Consider the following 24,016-nt stretch of genomic DNA (forward strand, 5'->3'; position numbering starts at 1 on the left):
AACTTGCTAATAATGAACACTGAATCTATGATCATGGTCACAAGGAACAGAGATCATACAGACTTAAATTTAATCTCAGCCTTTGCCTTTGTGGCCTGGCATTTTGTTTACTACCCGTTTGTGGTCACTCAGTCATAAATATTCTCTAAATTTTACTTGCATATGTAACTGATAAGGCATTAAACAGTATTGAGTGGTTTTACATCAATAAAAGTATTCTCTCAAAATTTTTTCAATATACCATTGAAACATACATTTAAAATTTAATTTCAAATTTTTATGATATTTATAAATATCAAGTACATCTCACACTAAAATATTAGAAACTGTGCTGTTTAATAAATTCTTATTAACTTATTGGACATTTTATCTAGTGGAAGAACTTATCAGGCATTTCTCTAAGTATGAATATGAATAAGTCAAAAGGCTCCTACTCTTAAGGAATTCATAATCTAAAGGAGGGACACTGGCTTATACACAATCAATATAATGTAATGAATACTATTCTAGATATATGAACAATGATCCATAAGGACACATCAATAAATGTTTAACTCTGTCTCCAAAGGGTGAAGAAAGATTTAACTACCTTTATCATCAATTAATATTTGGCAGAGGAAGCGAGCACATACAATAGGCTAAACATAGTTTATTCAATAAATGGTGTTGGGAAAATTGGACAGATATGTGCAGAAAAGTTAAACTAGACCACCTTCTCAACCACACATGAAAATAAATTCAAAATGGATTGAAGACTTAAATGTTGAACCTGAAATCATAAAAATCCACAGGGGTGTTAAAGTCATTTTCACTGGATGCCACATCATCCTCACAGTTGCCTTCAAAGGACTGAATGTTAAACTCATTAACAATTAAACAGTAGTTACATTTATACAGTAACTACTAGTTATTTCAGCCTTTTGAAACCAACCATGAGGCTGATGTGGCCCCTAGTGAGAATAATTTTGACACCTGTGTCCTAGAAAAAAACATAGGCAACTAAAAATTGGAAATAGTACATTTTTATTGGGTATATCTCCCCAGGCAAGTGAAACAAAAAAAAATAAACATGGAACTACATCAAACTAAAAAGGTTTTGCACAGGAAAGGAAATCATCAACAAAATAGAAAGAAAACCCACAGACTGGGAGAACATATTACCAATACAAATAATAAGGGGTTAATATCCAAAATTTATAAAGAACCAACAAAATTCAACATCAACCCTCCCCAAACAACCCAATTAGAAAATGGGCAAAAGGCCCAGATAGATATTGCTTCAAAGAGGACAAACTGATGGCCAATAGACATATGAAAAGATGCTCAGTGTCACTAGTAATCATCAGAGACATGCAAATTAAAACCACAATGAGATACCATCTCACACCTGTCAGAATGGTTCTCACCCATAAATTAACAAACAAGTGCTGGTGAGGATGTGGAGAATGGGGAACCCTTTTGCACTGTTGATGGTGGAAATGTGGACTGGTGCAGCGACTGTGGAAAGCAGTATAGAGATACCTCAAAAAAGTAAAAATGGGTCGTCCTGTGGATCCAGTGATGCCACTTCTGGGAGTATATCTGAAGGAACTCAAAACACTAATTTGAAAGAACATAAGAACCCCTGTGTTTATTGCAGAGTTATTTACAATCACCAAGATATGGAAACAGCCTGAGAGTCCATCAGTAGATGAGTGGATAAAACAACTACAGGACATGTACACAGTGGAATTCTACTCGGCTATAAAAATGAAGAGAAGTTTATCCTTTGCAACAATATAGATAAGACCTAGAGAATATTATGCTAAGTGAACTAAACCAGTCAGAGACAGACAAAGGCCATATGATTTCACTCATATGTGGAATCTAGTGAACAAACTAAACTAAGAAGCAAAACAGACAGACCCTCATAGATGGTGAGCAATTGACAGCTAGTGCTGGGGGCAGTTAGGGGTGGAGGGATCAAGCAAAAAGAAAAAAGGACTCATGGATGTGGACAACAGTGTGGTGATTATGGGGGTGAGATGGGTATAAGGGGACTAAATGGTACTGGAAAAATATAATAAAGATTAAATTAAAAAAATTAAAAACCAAACTGTTATATTAAAAACAAAAAAGATTTAACCAAGGAAGTAATATTCAAATTTACTCTTGAAGAATTTATATGTTAATTTTTAGCCACTTTTTTGAAGACCCCTATATTCCAAACACTGGTCTCAAAATTAAAGGAATAGAATTTTTAATATAACCAACACCTGATTCATTACAACCTAATATAGGAGACAGATATATTATATAATCTTCTTAGTGGATATACAATGACAAACTGAAGTATATTCTTAAAGATACAGAAAGAAGATCTGTAAAAATATATAAGTTGGTACCTAAATTTGCCCTAAAGAAATGCTGCTTAGGCTTGGCGGAGTTTGTCAAGCAAACTGAAGGATGAGGTCAAGAAAGCATTGTATACTCAAAGATCATCTGGTAAACAGAAGTAAAACACTCAAAATAGAGATCTTAAAAAACCAACAACCCACAACAACAAAAACCTCATAGGGAAGCAGACTATTGAGGGATGGATGATAATGTAAGGTGAGCTAAAACTCTAGTCAGAATCAGATAGCCAAGACTTTTAGGCTACATTAAAAAGCATTGAAAGCAATGAAAAACTTCAAATAGGATCCTACCATTCAAAAAAAAAAGAATTTTGTACACATCTGACATTAAAATGAGAGCACATGTGGCATATTCAGAAAATGCAAGCGTCGAACTTAATTAATGTAAGTGGAGACTGAGAAGTCATGAAGACAGCCCTAACATTCCCTTCAGCTTGAATCTTGTGCCAGGCTTCTTCCTGACTCCAGGCTCCTGACCTCCTTTTTCTTAGAGCATTTACTTTAGAAACTTGTAATTTTTTTCTCTGCTTCTTTCAGATAAAAATCTTTTAATAAGTTTCTTGCCAGTCTTTCAACCCAGATATGTCCTTCTCAAGGACCTGTTTCTTTGCAATATAATCATCAAGGCAGATAGTACCCCTATCTCCCATTTCAGTGAGAGGGTAGATAGGAGCCTGATTCTGGCAGGTGTCTCGCTTCAAGTTGTAAAAATGCTTTCTGTCATGAGGATAGAGAAAGTTTCTTTTTCATTTGGTTAAAGCCAGTTAGCAAATATTGATGGCCTATGACCCCAATCCCAACATTAAAAACCACAGGGCTTTGTTTCAGTGGAGTTGAGTTCAGACTGAGTTCTGGCCTTTCTCTCCTATTGCAATAATCTTAAAAAAAGTCTTCCTTGACTATTCCACTTTGGTGCAATTTTTGCTTTGACAGAGATGAGACCAGAAAACATCAAACCCTATGCTGAGAAGTTTGCATTCTATTATTAGGCAATGTGGAAGAATCCAAGGTGTTTGAGCAAAAAGAATGATCAGATCATTTCAAAAGATCTATTCGAAGACAATGTAGATGACAGACTAAAGGCTAGGTAAGAGATATTTTGAGAGAGTAGCAAAAAGATCTAATAAAAGGTTGTATGTAAAAGATGACAAGCTAAAGGAATTTTTTTTCTTTTTATTGATGTTCAAGTACAGTTGTCTCCATTTTCACCCCACCACAGCCCCCACCCTGTCCACCCCTGCCTCCTACCTTTGAACTTACCTGTTTTGGCTTTGTCCATGTGTTAGTGGAATTTTCAATTTTGAAATCAAGATTTATAATTTATCTGAATGGACAGATACTGATTCCATTAATTACTTTGCTTAGTTAATACATTTCTTGACAGAAATATTCTACTCCTAATTCTTTCTATATAGCAAATTCCTTTAAGATCTTCATCACATTGTCATTGCATCTTCATGTTTTATCCTCATTCTCCCAAGTGTAATGAGTTGTTTCTTCTTATGGATTCCAGAGAACATTATACATAGTTCTACATTGTGGTATCTATAAATTCAATTATTTCTTTGTGTGACATACTTAACATAGAAGAAAATGACTGTGTCTTATTCATGGTTATCTCTTCAATGTCTATCATTGTACTGCTACATAAAAGTTAAGGATCATAAGAACGGGGAAGTAAGAATGATGAGAAAATTCCAAGTGTATCTGAGTGACCATAAAAGAAGGTAGGTTGCCATAATATGTTGTGAGGGAACGAGAACTACTAATCATTGATGAGAGACCTATGGTTTCTGTTTTAATATACTAAGTAATATAATATTTGAAGCTACAGGAGTTTCAAGATTTGAACAAAATCAAACAGAAGCAAGGAACTGGAAAATTTAACATAGTTGACTAAGAGTTTAATTGTCACAAAATACAGCCACAAAGAATGCTTCCAGAGGACTTCAAAGATGGCTGAACATGCCCTGGCTAGTGGGGCTTGGTTGGTTGAAGCATCATTCCATGCACTGAATGGTCATGGGTTCAATTCATAGGGCACATACCTAGGTTGTGGGGAGGCAACTGATTGATGTTTCTCTATCTCTCTCTCTCTCTCTCTCTCTCTCTCTCTCTCTCTATCCGTGTATCTATCTAGTCTCTCTCTCTTTCCCTCCCTCTCTGAAATCAATGAATGTGTCCTTGGGCCAAGACTTAAAAAAAAAACATGAGTGAACACACAGATTTTCAGGAGTACATAAGAACAACCCAGATTTTGAAGAAGAGACTGTTATGGGCTGGCTTCAGAATTGCATTAAGAATCAAAGATATTAGAGGGCTTTTAATAAAGGACATCTAAGGTTTAACTTAGCACAGGTACATTTACCATTAGTTTGGAGTTAGAAATAGGAGGCAGAAATAAGGGCTACATTGACTGGAACTCTGAAGATGAAGTTGAGTTCATTGCCAACCTTTGCAAAGAGGCGACTTCAGCTGTCTATTAAAGGAAGAAAATTGGCACTTCTGGAAATATAAGGTTTTAAATTTTATATATATATATATATATATATATATATATATATATATATATATAAGATTTTAGTGATGGTCCTTTCTTAACATACTATGGAATCCCAAGTTATTGCTATATGGGACTCAATTTATTAGAAGGTACTCAGGGAGTGTTGATCTGAATTAAATTGGCACATAGTTTGTAAGCCAGTGTTTTATTTTATACACATAACTTCAGCCTTGGTAATATTGTCTAATTTTATTTAATCAGATATCAATGTGAAATGTTTTCTATGGAAGATATGAATTAAACAATTCAAGAATCTGTCTGCATGCATAAGGAGTAAATTAACTAGCATAATTTCAGGCACATAATAGGAACTAAAAAAATGCTAGTTCCTTTTGTGTTATTTCTTCCCCTAACCAAAGCACATAATGAAACAACCAACATGATATAATACTTTAATAAATACTAAAATGGAATATAGGATATCTGTTGATATTTTAAGTTTGTCAATTATAAATAAAACTATTTGGGAACAAATAACCCATAAGAGGGTTTAAGCCTTATGTACTTTATTATATATATAAAATATATATTTATACTATATTAATATATATAAAAATATATTATACATTATATATTTTTTCATACAAACAACCCAACCCTGTGTGTATATACACACACATATGTATATAAACACACATATATGTACATTTGTAGATATAAATGACATGACCCATGAGGTAATAAAATGTTAATAAATATTTCTAAACATATCATTAAAGAATATATTGTTGCACAATATATTCTTGTGCAACAAGAAATTACCCTACCCAACAAAGCTATCATTTAGAATAAAAGGACAAATACAAAGTTTTCCAGACAAGGAAAAGGTAAAGGAGTTCATCACCATCAAACCAGTAGTATATGAAATGTTAAAAGGCCATTAAGAAGAAGAAGAAAGATAAAAAATATAAAAAATAAAATTTCAGTAAATATATATCTATCAACAACCGAATCTAAAAAAACAAGATAAAAGAACCAGCAGAATAGAAACAGACAAAGAGGTATAGAAAATGTTTTGATGGTTGCTTGATGGAAGGAGGGCTGGGGGGCTGGGTGAAAAAGGTGCTGGAATAAGAAGTAAGAACTGGTTGTGACAGAATAGCCATGAGATGTAAATTACAGCATAGGGAATGTAGTCAATAATATCCTAATCATTATTTATTGTGTCAGATGGGTGTGAGATTTATCAGGATGAGCACTTCGTAAGTTATGTAATGTCTAATCACTGGTTTATATACCTGACTCTAATCATAATAATATCTGTTACTGAAAAGTTTTAAAAATGATAAAATGAAAAAATAAAACAGGATAGACTGCTGCAACATTTTCTGCATTTGCAATTAAAAAATATTAGCTTTCTGAGTGGCCAGTACCATAACTGACCTGTCAGAAAAATTGATGTCTACTCTTCCACAAGTTATCAGGATCATTTGCTCTCTCATAAAAATTAAGATGTTTTTATTTATTGACCTGAGACCATATCTTTTTTGCTTTGGTGATTTTGCTTTAGTAATAGGAAGTAGTCCATGAAATGTGCTATGCCATTTAAAGCTATTTATTTTCCTGTTTCATTCTCCTTGATAAAAAATAGTCATAGTTTAAAATCAACATCTCACAAGTATTCTAGTTGAAAAAGATATCATAAAACAAAAATTTTATTGTTATATCACAGGTATAATTTAATCAATAATGAAGGTTAATGGCAAATTTAATGATATTGTGCTCATAATAAACATAATTATAAGTTCAGTCACAGTAGAGGAAAATATCTCACTATAGGCATAGTGACTATTAAAAGATGGATATGTTAAATTTAAATGGCACCTCAAAGTCAGCCAGTTAAATTCTTTTCCTCATAGATCAGTGCATTATGTCCTTTAGAGTTTAAGTGATATTACACATATCTAAAGTTAGTAAAGGACATAGCCAGCCTATCCCACAGAATACCACACTATCTATCCAGCTTCTTATTATTGTTGAGCTCCTATTTTCTCAACTATAAAAATAGGATAAAAAAAACCTTAAAGTGTGATTTAAGAGGATGAAATAAGATATCATAAGCACTCAAAAAATGGTTGTTGTTGCTCATATTATTACCTTTCCTAAATATTGTTATTCTTTTCAACCTCAACTAGGAAACATTAACAATAATAAACCATAATGTGAATTTAAGAGCAGTATGTCTTAATAATATTTATGGTTAATTGATTAAATGAAGGTAATTAAAGCATTTCTTATGAATATATCTTCTCTGAAAGTTGCCATAAAGGATGAATATAATTACCTTTCATAATATGATAACACAGAGACACTAAGGTTATATAGTTCCTTACCTACATAATATGTTGGTGCACAAGATAAAACCAGAGTTATGATTTTTACCACATTATTTTTCAACTAATCAGGTAGTTCTATTTATCTCAATAATTGAAATAGGTGATAGACATGAAAATGTAATGTTCACTTTAATATTAAAATTTATTTTTCTTTTTGTTAATTTATTTTTTGTTGATTTATTTTATTTTTATAATAAATATTTTCAAGATGGAATGAGAGGAGGAAAACATAAACCAAATTTATTAGGCCATAATAATGGATTAAAACTCTGAAAACTCCACAAAGGATGAGACTCATGCTGGAAACAATCATTTCTTTTGGTCATTCCTAGATGCAACATTTAAGCTTAATGGATTCATCTCAACCACCTGCAAATTATAAAATTCGAGAAATTATGCTTTCATAGCACTAATCTTGAAAGAACAAAGTGATTTAACTGGAATGTAAATTACCTTCTGCTCCTTCTTATTGGTCAGACTGACCAAGGATATCCTCTTTCTAGACCAGACATCAGAGCTCCAAGAAGTTCAAAATGCTACAACAGAGACAGTGGAAATCACTGGGCCCAACACAATGGTGTTACCAGCAAATCTAAGAAAAGCCAATGGCTATGGGGGTGGTGGTGGCCAGGAACAATAAAAAGGTTTTAAAAAATGAGTAGTGAGAGAACTGGCATAGAAAGAAAGAAGAGATGCAAATGAAATGGATGACCAAGAACATTGAGCCACCAACTCAGTTATACTCACTAGTCCTCTCCACCTTCCTTGGCTCTTGTTAGTAGTGGAATCCTTCCTTCCAACTTCATTAAAAAACAGAAATAGAAAAAGGCTATGAAATAGTACCATACCTAACATGTTGCTATTCTAGATTTAATTTCTTATCATTTTACTGTTTAATTTTAATTTGACCTCAAAGGCTGGAAAAGTGTTATATTTGCATAAACAAAATCATTTTGAAGAAATGCCAAGCTTTTTAAATTTCCTGCTAATTTTACATTATAAATATTGATAAATGAATCAATTAGGGTCTTGGCAGAAAGGAATTTGCAACAGAATAATTAAGGAATATGGTATATGACACAGAAACTACTTATTAAAGTATAAGCAGGGTTAGAATATTCAATAAGGTATAGTTAAGTACCCAGCAGAAAGCAACAACAGAGAGCCCCTTAATGGGCAAGGGAGGTGGTTGTCCAACAGGTGGTCAAAGGCACAAGCACTATTGTATGGAAAATTATGACAGTGGATAAGGCAATTTGTAAGCCCACAAATGGTAGTGCTGACAAAACCACAGAGGATCAAAAGGAAATTCCATATAAAGAATATATGCCTATTCTTGTAAAGATAAATATTTGTCTATCCTCCCATCCTCTACCTGTGAAAAATGGAGTCAAACATAAAAAATTTGCCTATTGATCACTAGTACCTCCAGGGAATGATCTTGTATTAGGTGTAGGGGTGTCCCACCTGGGGCGCATGGGCCATGTGCAGCTCAGGATGGCTGTGAATGCAGCCCAACACAAATTTACTTAAAACATTATGAGATTATTTTGTGTGTGATTATATGTTACAATGTATTTAATGTGTGGCCCAAGACAACTCTTCTTCCAGTGTGGCCCAGAGATGCCAAAAGTTCAGACACCCCTGTTAGGGCTTTAGCATAGACCTCTGTGGTAGGCAAGTGGAGCACTTAGCAGTGTTAAAAATCAGATCAGGCTTAATAAGGAGAACCCCATGCTGTGAAATCCAGGCATAGCCTCCATCCCTATTATCATAGCACTTTGTACCTAGTAGACTTATTGAATAAGCATTGGGGTAGCTAGAGGAGAGCTGTTCTGACATCCACAACAAAAGTCATCTTGTTCACCTGATTGCTGAAACCTATCTCTGCAGTAGATGGACAATTACATTGGATATTAATGTCTTGATACTCTGTCTAGTCCAAGGTGGTCATCAAAATATCTCTCATGATATCATTGTCATCAATATTTGTAATGATTAATCTTATATGTCAACTTCACTGGTCTAATGAATGCTAGAACAGCTAGTAGAAAATTTGGGTGAATGTCTGCAAGGGTCCTCTGGAAGAGATTAGCACTTGATTCAGTAAACTGAGCACAGAGATCAGTCCGCACCAAAGTGGGCTGGGTCATCTAACCCTGTGAGGGTCTGAGTGGAACAAAAGGTGAGGCAGGGAGAATTCTTTCTCTTCTTGAACTGGGATGATATTTTCCTGGCCCAGGACATTGAAGCTTCTGATTCTCAGGCCTTTGAACTCTAGAATTTAGACCACCAAACCCTTCTTTTCATCCCTTCAATCTTTTGATGATTTGTACTGCCACTTGTGTGTTTCTCCAATTTGCAGACTCCAGATTATAGGACTTCTTGGTCTCCATAACTATGTGAGCCAATTCCTGTAATAAATCTCCTCTTATCTATGTTTATCTCCATATTCGATTCACTCTATTTTTCTGGATAATTCTGAGTGACATGGTATTTAAGTCCAGTTTTTCCAATTCTCTGATGAGATGGCCAATTTATCAGAAACTTTTGATGAGTTAGGATGGGTCAGTACTTAGGACATTTCTTCTTCACATAAAGTGGATATAGACATAGAACTTAAAGGACTGCCTTGCACCATTGCTTTGAGGGCCACCCCTAAGTAGGTAGTAGTGTAAAGGCCACTCATATCCAATTGGTCCTGGCATACCAGAAGTTGTATGGAAATACCAATGAAGCAACTGATAAAGATAAACCTGCAAAACTATAACAGGAGTATTTGAAACTCTACTTAAGCAGTTTACTTTTGTTTTCTAGAACAGCAAATGAGTACCAGGCTGCCAGGCCTCCCCTAAAAATTATAACAATGTAGCAGGCTCCTAAATTTTTGTAGATCTTCTCTATCTTCAGGCATAAATTTTTCTTATGAATCCAAGTAGGTGGTTACCACTTCCTACTCATCAAATTTAATTAGTCTGTCATCACTATAATGGATTACAATAATGTTCTGTGGGATATCGAGATAATCGAGATCCATCTAGGATTTGTTATAACAGAAAAAAATGAGAGTTAATATAATTTTGAAGCCTTGTAGAATACTGTTGTTTTTCTTGTGAAAAGGAAATGGGTTCTGATTGCTTTTGTTGATAGATACAGATAGGGGAGCATATTCTATCCCAGGTATCTCAGGTACCAAAATCTCTACTGGCTTACTTCAGTAACAAAAAAAATCACTCTAACATCACAGCTGCAATTAGCATCACTGCCTGATTAACTTGATGAATCTCTGGTCATTGTTCAGGTGAGTTGAATGTAAATGCTGGAGAACTCTCCACCCTGCATCTTTCACTCTTTTAAGGTGGCATAAACATACAGGGTCAGGCACAAAGAGTGCCCCACTTTTATTACAAAATTATAAGCATATAATTATGTGACATAACAATATCACACTCAAGCACACCATATGACATTTTAGGTGAATTATTCAAATTAAAACTATAAATTATTATAGCTATATTATACCCTACCGACCACACTCAAGCAGGCCTTACTTCTGCCAGACCCTGTACATCTCCCTACAGTTGTTCTATTTATTTACCATTTTGCAAGGAAAGGAACAATCCCAGATGCTTCCACTTATTCTTTCATATCTAACAGCCCTCAGAACATGAACCAGGTAACCAGTATGGGGGTACTGCCGGTTATCCTGTGTTCATCTCTATTCCCTATATGTGTTGTGGGAATGGGGGAATAACCACAGGGTGCACTCACAGTCCCACTCGACCAACCGTAAGACAGACCTGGTCCAGGACTCATCTCTTGCCCTTCATTAGCATTTGCTATGACTGTTTGATCACAGTGGCATTCAGAATCAGCATCAACTCAAATCTATTATCTGTGAAGCTCTGAAAGTTCTAGATTTTACTTCCATAAGGGCATAGACACTCTAGTAAATGGCTACAATTTTTTTTCTGGGGTAATGTTGGGTGAAGATACATAGTACACAATAATTTTCTTCAAATGGACTTATACTCTAACTGAATGGATAGCCCTCAATATGTGAACTGCCTTCGTTCTAAGATCTGGAAATCCCAGAAGGATCTCAGTGAAGGCAGTCAATCCTCATTGTTCACAGATTCCATATTTGTGAATTTGCCTACTCACTAAAATTTATTTGTAACCCCCAAATCAGTCTTTGCTGGCTTTCAAAGTCACTTTTCAGATGAGTGAAGACTGAGGAAAATTTTGAGTCACCTGAGACCTACATTGCAGCTGATTTGAAGAAGGCAATTTCCTGACCTTGTTTCAGCTCTTATATATAAACAAATGTCCTTTTTGCAGTATATTTAATGTCATGCTTCCCACATTTTTATGCTTTTTGTTCCTGATTTTGCTGTTAAAAATGTCTCCCACATGTAGAACTAAAATATTTACTATGTAGTGATCTTGAACAATAAGGATGTGATATTCCTTATGGATAAAGTACATGTATTAGGTAGGTTTTGTATATGCATGAATTATAGTGCTGATGACCATGAGTTCAATGTTAATAAGTTAATACATATTAAATAATTTTTAAACAAACACTCATAAAGCAAGGTTATATATGTATAAGTTGATGAAAATATTGTGAACATAGGCTTGCAGGAACCAAGGCCAGTATTTTGCATGGAACAATGGTTCAGTACTCCCTAATTCAGTGTCCTGGTGACTTTATAGAACATAACTGCCACAAATAATGAATACAGTGAGAATCAGCTATGTGTATACATATAAATGAAGCACCTTAGTAATTTGCTTATTAGTTTCATTTCTAAATACAATGTGATTAATCAGACATTATGGCAGATCTTTTTGTGTGAAACATTCTAGTTATCCATGCCAGATAGATTATTGTGATAACTATGCCCCCATAGTTATCCTTAGACTTAACTGATACATTTGGCCCCTCTGTTCTGGAATCCTATTATTCACAATGAAATCAGAGAACCCAATTCTATTGTATGGACCTCTACCAACATCTCTGAACTATAGAGGACAGCCTCCACCAAGGTTCTAAGAATGGTAATGTTCTTTTATTGGTGTATTACTTAAAACCGTGGTGAAGAGAATCATCTGAGTCTTCTCAGATGATACAGATAGGGAGTTTAGAACATCTTGCATATAATTGATCCATATAAATGTATGAAGTTCCTGGAATTTTTTCTCTACCATATGGAAGGAAAGTTCCAATCTCAATTGGGCTTTTCAATCTCATTGATTAGAGATTCTGTTGAGTCTAAACATTCTAGGACTGACATAGTAAACATTAAATGCCTCTCCCAGGTCTTTCTGGGTGAATGCGCCATCAATTAATCTAGGCTGATAAAGCCTTATATTTCATTTTTCTTAGTCTAACATCCTTAAAATCCATCTCTCTCTCTATATATATATATATATGTTCCCTGGACTCCTGGTGATGTGAACTGGTAAGGTTCTGCAGGTCTTTCAGTGTAGTATAGCTCTGTATACCAGGCCTGGGTGTCACTATCTGCACTATGTTGGGACTAATTCTTATGTGTGGCAAGACAATGGGGAGCAGAGCATTTCCTGGGGAGTAGGGCATACAATATGAAGTAACTCTCCCAGATCAAATCACTGACATGCCATTATGCAACTGGAAGTCCTGGTTCGATCAAATGTGGGGTGAGGATAGAAGGGTTGCTCCCCTAGCAAGGGAGGATCATTGAATTTTGTGACTTCATTAGTCCCATCTGTAGTTTCCAGAATATGCACTTATCATATCTCAGGATCTCACTGCTTTTGAAATTTAACATAAGAGTCATAACTTGGTTGAATATTTAATTGATATTTCAACTATGTAAGTCCCTTGGTTTTATCTTCTGTCATATATATTATTCTGTCACTCTAGGAGATGAGAGACTCCTTCAGAGTTGCTATAATAGATTTTATTTTTTTAATTTCCATTTGTGTGTTTCTGAGTTGGGCAACAGTGTGTATACCCTGTCACGTTTTCAGCACCAGCTCTGGTATATCGTTCTCTGTAATCACTGTCTTTGCCAAAGTTAGTGAGCATCATAGCCATTTGCTCCCCCATCACCACGCCCTCTACCTGTATTTCATCCCATGCCTCCGCTGGCGGGAATTTCCATAGTTGTGACACTTTTACAAGGCACAGACTCCTGGTACCCCATTTCCCCTTAGCAAGATTTTTATCACAAAATCATTTTAAAGACCTGTTTCTTGGGACAACTTCCTGAACCAATTACTATATGACTCAGGATATCAAGAAGAAAGTGGGAGCACACTTTAATGTTGTCCCTTGGGAAAGTATAACACAGAGACTATGCACGGATATGTGAGAAGTAAGTGATGTAGTGCCCTTCAACAGCAACAGTGAGGGGGATTTACTGCCATTAAGGAAGGTGAAGCAAGTGAAGGAAATAGATACTGAAGACCAAAAAAAGTGCCTGTGGCAGAGGGCCATGCCACATGAGCCATGGCCTTCAGTAGCAGGCCCTACAGTGACACAGCAGAGAAAAAGAGAGGGAATAGCAACCCAGATTTAAATCTTCTCCCACTGTTCATTCATTAATCAGAGAAATAAGTAGATGTCAGAAAGCAATGGAGCCAATTGATGTAGTCCGAAATGTTTAGGCTCCCAGGGTACAGATCAGAAGTGAAGAGGGCTAACACAAAAAATACTTTCATTTATTCAACTTAAGTAATTACATTAAGGACAGACCGTTGTCATGATGGAGACCAAAATGAACTATGTACAGCTTTTCCCCTATTGGAATCACAGAAATATAGAATAAATAGGTGCGTAAAAGAGAAGCATGTAAACATGACATGGATATATAAGGAAAATATAAATAGTTTTGGGTGAAAGGCAGGAAGGCTTCATAGAATTGGCTCTTAAAGGACTTATGAAAATTCACCACATAAACAATCAAAGATAAAGCTATTTTATACAGAGGAAATAATATGGATAAAAGTAAAGGGGTATGAAAATGTATGACAAGAAATGGTGGCTATTTTGATATGGTAGAATTTAAAAATGCATAAGTGGGGATAACTGGAAATATGATTTAAATAGGCCAGCATCTTTTAAAAATATATTATGAGCTTAAATTTTATCTCATACATAATGAGGAAAAATGAAGTTTACTATGTAGCAACTGTGTTTGAGAATTATCGACTTTCTCCAAAGTGCTACCTTTATTAAATTACAGTGCCTACTTTTGGAATCTCTAAGCTAAGTAAGTGGAGGCTATAAAAAAATCATATGGCCATGTCCTGAAAGATAACTTTTGACATTAAATTCATAGATAATAATTTAGCCCAGGTTTTCCACATTTTCTGATAACTTAATCACCTGAGAGATTACTCCTAGAGAAACCAAGAATTGGGAACATCAAGCTTGTGTTAATATAGTCTAGAAATTTCCTTAGTGTCCAGGTAAATTCATTTGATCTGTCTTTTATTTGATCCATTGAAATGGATGCAACTTACACATTACCACATTGTTATTACTCCTTACTTAGTAATAAGAAAAGAGGTATTGCATGTCAATACAATGCCGTAGGAAATTCCATGTCACATGATTGTCTTGTATACTGCTCTCATTTGCTTTTATTTTTTTAGAAAAATAACTTGCAATAAACACATTAATGAAAACTATAAAAGTCACAAGATTCTATTCAGATTATACCTCTAGTAAAATAATTTTTGTGCTGAATATACTTTATTACTATTATAAGAAAATCCCTTCCTTGCAGAGAGTCAATAGTCAGTGTTTCAATTTTAAAATTATAAACTGCAAAACATAATTACTTGCATATTTCACTTAAAATTACAAAAATAAATGATTGAAAAACGGTAAACGTCAAATTACCTTAAGGAGGGGGAAACAAAGGGTAAAGCAACGCCAGTTCAGCCATAGGTTCAAAACACAGCTATATCTGTTACAAAACTAGGGGACAGATATCAGGCAAAACTTATTTATTATACTACTAAATGTGAATGCTAAAATCTCACATATTAATAGAAAAAGATACTATCTCATTGAAAAACAAAGCAACTATATACTACATAGAAGACATCAAAAATAGTGACTTAGAAATAGCAAAAATAAATAGATGGATAAAGACATCTGAAAAATATCAATAATAAATCAACAGGAATAAAAACTGAAGTATAAGCATAACTGTGAATGTGAGTTTATGGAATACACTATTATATGATATAAATAGAGGTAATTTATAATAAAAGCTTTTGTGAATAAGGGGAATGTACCTATGTGGTAGCATGAGTTAATTGTCAAATCAGAATAACGTGAATCATAGACCTTTCCAGTACCCAATTTGACTAATAAATAAAAAGATATAGCAAGCAAAATGCACAGTAAATCACCCTTCTCTTGGGAAAATCTGATGTTATCAGACTCCATATCCAATTAAAGACCTTCTTCTCCATCATTATAGTCTGATCCAGAGTTAATGTGTGAAAGTTGTGGGTTTTTAAAAATTGCTTTGTTTTTGTTTTTGCTTCGAGAAATGTATGTGGAGGCATTTGTTTACATAGGGAAATAACATTTGCTTATGGAACTTTAATGTATACCCTGTTCTCCAGCTATCCATACTCTCATAATCCCATACCTCCATATGTACTTAAAAGAAAGTTAGCAACACAGGCAAACCAGGCATGTTAGTTTCCTATCACTGCCATAATAAAGTACCACAAATAGAAACCTTAAAAAACATGATTATATTATCTCACGGTTTCTATAGGTCCCAAGTCCAAGGGTCTTATAGGGCTAAAATCAAGGTGTCTTATGGATACCTTGCTTACTAGTAGCTCTGGGGAAGAATCCCCTCCATGCTCACTCATTTGTTGGTCAAGTTGAATTCCTTGAGGCTGTAGAACTAACGTCTTCGTTTCTTTGCTGGTGCTCTCAGGCAGGGGTGTCCCTTAGCTCCTAGAGGTAACTCTTGTTGTCACATAAGGCCCCTAAGTTTCAGAACTAACTATGATGAATCATATCTTTCCCACTCTTGGGATATCTCTGACTTCCCTTTCTGTGGCATTATGTGTTCCTCCTTCTGCTGTATCTCTCTGTTTCCAGACAGAGAACATTGTCTGCTTTTGAGAGCTCCTGTGATTAGATTGGGCCCACCCAGATAATCCAGAATAGTTGTCCTCCCTTAAGGTTCATAACCTTTAAAAAAAAAGAGTTTAGGTATTTATTTTAGGGAAGGAGAGAAAGGGAGAGAGAAACATTAATCAGTTGCCTTTCCTGTATACCCTACCAGGGACCAAACAAACTTGCAACTAGGGCATATGCCCCACCTGGGCATCTGGGCATCGAACCAGCCACCTTTTGCAGAGAGCTAGCATGCACACTGTCTCTCCCCACACATACCACACACACCAAGGAAAGGCCATATGAGCACACAAAGATGGCAGCCATCTGCAGTCCAAGGAAAGAGCCTTCACCAGATACCAATGCTGCTGGCACCTTGATCTTCATCTTCTAGTCTCCAGAACTGTAAAAAAAAAAGATTTCTGTTGTTTAAACCACTCAGTCTTTGGTATTTTGTTATGGCAGCCCAAGTAGACTAATATACCCCATCATTTGGATATTTTAAAACTCTTTGTAATAGCCTTTGCATTATTAAAAAAAAAGTGTAGAGCATATTGAAAGTAATATAATTAAAACACAGCTTATAAAAATATAAAAGATACAGCATTTATATGCCAAAAGAATATATGTTTGGGGGGGCAGCAAGCATATATTTATACTGCTTCTGATGATTACCACCATTTCCATATTTTCAGCCAAGGAGTTTCTAACCCATTAACCTCAGCCGTAACCCCAGATTTGTGCCCTTGTCAGGTGAAACCCACCCATGTTTTATGTTCTTTTGGCCATAGCGATTATTTCAAGGATATTCATGTGAGCCACTTGAAAACTCTTAGATTAAGAAAACTTTAGCTGAAACTCTTATGAAATAAAAGCAGGTATTCTTTTCTGTAGGACTTGAGTGAACTACAGTGGGTGTGGCCACCTGTCAACACTGACATATAAGTTCACATACAGAGGTGAGTGGAGAAGTAAGCAAGAAAAACAGGATTCTCTTGGAAGATTTTGAGCATTAGGCTCCCTTGAATGCCACAGTACCCTTGGGGTTTAATTGTTACAAAAAACTAACTTTCTGCTTAAAGCAGTTTGGTTTGGATATCCTGTCACATTCAACCTGAATAATATAAAACTGAAGTCGTGCTCAGGGAAAATTCTATGACTTTTTGACAAAATATTGTATCAGCAAATGTATCATTCAGTCTAAAGTAAAAATAAAGTAAAAAGCAGAGGCAGGATTTTGACTGAGGGAAATAGCCCAAAATGTACTAGAAAATGCAATTCTCAAAACAAATATCACCCTTTGATAAAATGGAATAAAACCTGAGTGATGTAGAAATAGTCTCTTTGGTCTTGAAAAATGAATGCATGCTTTGTTTATTTAAAACAGTATGCGAATTATTACTGCTAAGCAATCATGGACAATACGTGTTCTAAAGATACAAATAGCAGGGTGTCATTTCTGAAGTTCTTAATCCACAGATAAAAGGTTGAGATTACCTCCAAGCAATAGGTATAACTGGATGACATGTGCAACCAAGAATTAAACCAATGATTTTAGGTTAGGAGAAAAAGTCTTTTTAAAAATATAAACCAGATTCCCAAAGCCTTGTTTGATTCACTAAGGACATATTTTATTATAAGACATCTTAATAACTTTAAGAACATTAACTCAGAAATATTAAACTCTGACACAAGAAATGTTATTTCAGACCAAGGTTTTAGGTGAATGTTCTAAATGTAGACTTTGTAAAAAGAACAATAAAACATGAAGAAATACATTTCCACTCTTTGTTGCCTATTCTATCTTTTGATAGGCTACCACTAAGAACAGGCCTTTACTGAGAAGTGCTAAGTGTCCTTGGAATATTTTTCATGTCTATTGCTCTGTTCATTAGTTATTTTTTGTATAAGCATTTGCTCATTGGAGGCTTAAAGACACATGCTTAAAATTATAACAAGATGAAAAAATATCCAAAAACTAGGTTCATCTGTCATTATTTATAGATTTACTTTTAATTTGAAGACCATTTTCAAAATTCCTATCTTCATGTTTTTGGTTTGGGTTTTTTGGGGGGGAGGGTTGGCCTCAGGCAAGCCCAATGTTAAGCAGCTCTGAGCATATCAATTTAACTGAAAAAAAGTTTTTTACATTCCCAAAAATTGCTGAAAATTGAAACTGCAGATTTCTATATACATTTGCAAAGAAATTCATTTTTTATTAGGAGCTGAAAAAGCTTGTCTCCTGAATGCTTGAGGCCACTCAGTCAACCAGCTTGCATAATTCAAATACTTGGAAACTCACAAATAATGTAAGGCCAAACTCCAACTGCAGAAAATAGCACAGGAAAATCCTTTCTTGCATATTTCCAATACCATATGGTGAGTTTCATTTTCTGTTCCTAGAGAACATTTTAATGCTGATGAATTTGTAATTATATACAGCTAATTAGCACTGTGTGTGTGTGTTTTACAATGCTGCCCTTTCTTTTAAGAGGAAAGGAAACTCTATATTCACAGTGATTATCACGTTTACTATATGTGCAATTGTTAAAGGAAGAGAAATTTAAGCAGGCACCTGATCAATATTCATGAAATGGGGATCAAAAAGAGTGGTGCCAAAGCTGCTCTAGCCTGTCTTGGCATTCAAACCCACAAATTGGTGACATTTTTTTCTAATTGACATTTCAGTTGCATGTGGGCTCAAATCTGTTTCAAAGTTAGTCCAACTGTGAGAGTTTAAAAGTATGGACAAATCTGGATAGGAGATTTTTCTTTTTTTCTGCTTTATGTTATGTCAGCCTCCATGTTTCGAGACATGCTTTGGAAACTAGTTGCCAATATTTCTGCCCGATGCCTTTCTGTTTTCTCAGCAAACAGGAGGCAGGGCCTACACAGGATGCATTTGGTTCGCTTCTAGTTCAGTCCTGCCGACACAGCAGCTAACATGCAGCCAGTTCATGGCTCTTCACTGGTTTTTTTTAGAGTGTTTTATTTTTTTTTAAGATTTTATTTATTTATCTTTAGAGGAGAAGGGAAGGAGAGAGGGAGAGAAACATCAATGTATGGTTGCCTTTCATGCATCCCCTGCTGGGAACTGGCCTGCTGGGAACCGGTCTGCAACCCAGGCATGTGCCCTGACTGGGAATCGAACCACAGTTCTTTGGTTCACAGGCCTGTGCTCAATCCACTGAGCACACCAGCCAGGGCTCTTCACTGGTTTTTTGAAATTCATTGACATCACCACTGATTGGGCAATAAATATTCCTTAATAGTCTCTTCCTTCTTTCACCCTGCCTCCTTCTCTAGGGAGTGTGCTGGGCAAGGAGGAGGGGTGGTTACTTTTTCAAAGGCAGGGTATCCTTATTTTGTTTAATCTTTTTCGTCATCAAAATTTGCTCTCAGGGAAAGATTCATTATGAGTCACTTATATATCATTGTCTTATCTCTTAACTTTTGGATGGAAAGGCCTACTCTCAAGTTCAAGGACCTGAGTACATTAGAAAGTGACAGAGAAGTTTCTTTATGAAAAAGCTGTTCAAGCAGTTCTTGGTGCCCTTGTAATCAGTTATGAGCCCAAGAAACATCCAATTTGGATCAAAGCTAGCAGGGCAGGCATATCATAATATTTATAATAATAGCCTCGGTTAGATGTTAAAATACGATACATTCATGGTATGCTATGTAAATGCCGTTTTAGCTACTTTAATCTTCACAGTAATCCCTATTGTATAGATAAGAAAATTTATAGGTGAGGTCTTAATCCATTAATTCTCCACCTAATAGTCATTTAAAAATGGAAGTGGGAGCCCCGGGTGGGTAGCGCAGGTGTCAGAGCTTTGTCCATACACACCAGGGTTACGGATTTGATCCCGGGTGGAGCACGTGCAAGAATCAACCAATGAATATTCAATAAATGGAACAACTGATTGATATTGATGTTTCTTTCTCTCTTTCTCTCCCCACCTCCTTTCTCTCTCTAAAGTCAATCAACAAATTTTTTTTTAATGGATAGAGGGTCCAAGAAACATTTAATCCAAGTTGACCTGGTTGGTTGTTCAGCACTCAAATATCTGTCATGTATCATTCCGCTGCTGCCTTGCTGTTGTGAAATAGGCCTATTTCCCTTTTCTTTTGCCCTATGTATTAAGCAAATCAGATCATTTCCCAGCCCTAAAATAATTTATTTTCTCCCGCTGACATGCAGCGGCTTTCATGTTTGGATGAGGAAACCAGGGCTCAAAGAATCTGAATGACTTGCCCAAGGTTGTGCTCCTGGTAAACGTGGATGGAGAAGCCGCTGTGCCCACATCCAAGTCTGCGCTGTAACCACTCCCACCAAGTAGCCTGTGTCCCTTCAGAGACCTGTGTGCCTCCCCAGCTTGAAACAGTAGAACTTTCCCAACTCAAATAGCTTTTTAGGGTTTTGTGTGTTACTGTATTATTTACCCATTTGTTTTCTCTCAAATGAATTAATCTGACTTTTAAAATCTGGGTTGAAACTAATGGAACTAAACTCCACTAAGAGAACCTATGTAATTGTTCCTGCAGCTGTCTCTTGCTATAGGTAATGAGTATGTTGCTGGGTTTTTTTAAATAGCTTTTTAGAAGCATTTGGTAAAGTTTTAACAACTATATTTTTGGCAAGTGATCAATTCAAAGTTTTATTTTTTAAAAAAATTGATATTGAATGTGTGTTGACATCAGAAAGCTTGATGGGTAAAAAAACAGTATACCATGCACTGGTAGTCACATGAAGTAAAATGACATGTAAAAAATGTAAATTTGTAAAATCTGTCTCAAGAGTTAAGTCCTTTTATGAATAAGATAAACATAATGACTTTAAAGAGTCTTGACACTAATAAATTCATTTTTTTCTCCTGGGACATTCCCAGTGAATCCATAACCCACTGTCCATAGCAAATATCCTAACTGTTCTCAAGCTCCTCATTCTAGTTCCATGACTCACCCAACCTCCAGCCTGTGTAGAAGAATGAGCCACCCCTCACAATCCCCTCCAAAATATGCCCTGCCCTGACACGGTGGCTCAGTTGCTTAGAGCATTGTCCCACACACCAGAAGGTTGCAGGTTTGATTCCTGGTCAGGGTGTGTACAGGAGAATCGATGTGTGAGTGTGTGTGTATATGTGTGTGTGTCTCTCTTTCTCTCTCTCTCACAAATCAAAAATAAAATATGTTCAATGAGAACTAAAAAAAAGAATAAATGACCTGGCTGGTGTAGCTCAGTGGATTGAGCATGGGCCTGTGAACCATACAATTGCAGTTCGAGTCCCAGTCAGGCCACATGCCTGGGTTGCAGGCCAGTTCCCAGCAGGGGACACATGAGAGGCAACCATAGATTGACATTTCTCTCCTTCTCTCCTTCCCTTCCCCTCTAAAGATAAATAAATAAAATATTTAGAAAAAAAATAAATGAAAAGTTGCAGTTTAGCATAATCATTATAAAAATGCAATAAAGTATAAATGTTGACATTTTAATCAATAGAGCACAAAAGTGATTTTTTTCACATTTTAAGATGCAAATTTTCTTTAAAATCTAAACTTTACCAGGGGAAAAATAACTTTTATGTGTGCATGTGCTCAAAGGAAAAACGTTATAAGCAATTACAAGAAATGATCTGATTAGACACAGTGTTTCACTGCTGTCTTTAAAAACTCACTGCTCAAATAAAAACAAAGACACTGAAATAGAGAACAAGGAGACAGTGACCAGAGGGGAGAAGGAAGGGAAGTTAAGGGGAAAAAGGGGGAGGGATTTGGAGGAACAAATAGGAAGGACACAGGGACGAGAACTAAGGGGGTGGAAATGGGAGGGAGGTGGGGAGCAAGGGGTGGGGGAGGCTGGGATGGGAAAAATAGACAAAAAACTGTACTTGAAAAATAACTAAATAAAATTAAAAAAAATAATAGTAATAAAACTCACTGCTTGACAATAAATATTCTCAAAGATATTCTCTTTGAGAATTATTTTCTCAAAGAAAACTGTGGAAATATTTTCTTCTAAGTTTCTCAATGGCATTTCTTGCCCAGCTTTATTTCAGAACTAAATTCCTTCAATAAATTCTCTAGTGGTTTGAAGAATTCATGGACTAATCAATCTTGTTTCTTTTCAATTTACATATGAAAACCTGAGCCCTGGCCAGGTGGCTCAGTTGGTTGGAGCATTGTCCTGTACACCAAAAGGTTGTGGGTTCAATCCCCGGTCAAGGCACGTCCAGGAGTTTCTCTCTTAGACTAATCTCTTTCTCTTTCTCCCTCTGCCTTAAATCAATAAACACATCCTTGGATGAGGATTAAAATAATAATAATAAATAAATATAAAAATCTGATAGTAACTATTCTGAAAACCTCCAATGAAAAGGTAAAATTAGATAGCTTACACTCATTTTTACTCACTACAAATTTGTATTTATATTGGCATCAATGTCAAAGACTTTTTTACTTTTGAATATAATCATTATCTACAGTATGTCATTGAACTTAGAATGTTTATATCAGGGTTTTGTGGCCAAACAATATAATAGCAGAAGGGATCTTCAAAGTATAATGACAATTTTTAAATAATGTGGATGGAAATGATTGAATATGATTTGTTTCTTCATACAAAGTACTATAAACTCTGCCATTTGTTTAAATAACCACTTCATTTGAAATAACCACATCTATTTTATGTCATAGGTTCTTATACAACTAATAGTTTTAGAGAAAATGCATCATTTAAATATGATAAAAGCTATCTAATAGATTGTACAAAACAACAGCAAAAAAGAAAATTTTTATTCCAAGAAATATGTTTTTACTTGAGTGTTTTCAGCCATAGCTTTTCATAAACATACCTTTCTACAATGGGTGGTTATTTCTAAAATAGATCTTCCTGTATATAATTGATTTCACAGTGATACAAATATAACCTCTACCAATTAAACTCTCAACTGTACCACTTGACAACATTTAAACTAAGACCCTTATTATCATTGTTATTATTTTATTGTCACCAATTAAGCTCAAAATGTTTTAGAGACCAATGTACCAGAAACAAAAATGGCAATAAGAGTGCTTGCAATCACATTAGATTCAGAAAATAAACCTAAAACATACAGATAGAAAAAGCAATTACACAACAGACCTCAAGACAGCCATTATTTTTAAAAGGAAACTAGGAGATAACTCTCCAGTTAAGGACTATTTTCCTGTTAAGGAATATTTTCCATTTTTAAGCTGAGTTTTCTAAGTGCTGAACCCATACTATTGAAATCTCTGGAGAATTCAGTTGTATCTTAGTTACCCAGTCAGGGACATTATTTGCCTGGAGAATTCAAGTAACCAGAGGAAAACTGAAAAAAAAAAAATAACAAGAAAGAAAGAGAGAGAGAAAGAAAATTCAAAAGCAGCACTGTCACAGAGAAAATTCTCAGAGGCCATCAATTCCCCAATAAATACATGATAAATAACTTTACTTGGAGTTACAAGACGGCTGTCAAATAAAACTTATGCTTTGTGTATCCTATGATATCTAAACATTCCTACAATGAAAATAACAAAAATATATTTGTATATC

This window comes from Artibeus jamaicensis, unplaced genomic scaffold (assembly GCF_021234435.1).
Source record: "Artibeus jamaicensis isolate MK-2021 breed Jamaican fruit bat unplaced genomic scaffold, CSHL_Jam_final scaffold_3128, whole genome shotgun sequence".
Classification (NCBI taxonomy): domain Eukaryota; kingdom Metazoa; phylum Chordata; class Mammalia; order Chiroptera; family Phyllostomidae; genus Artibeus; species Artibeus jamaicensis.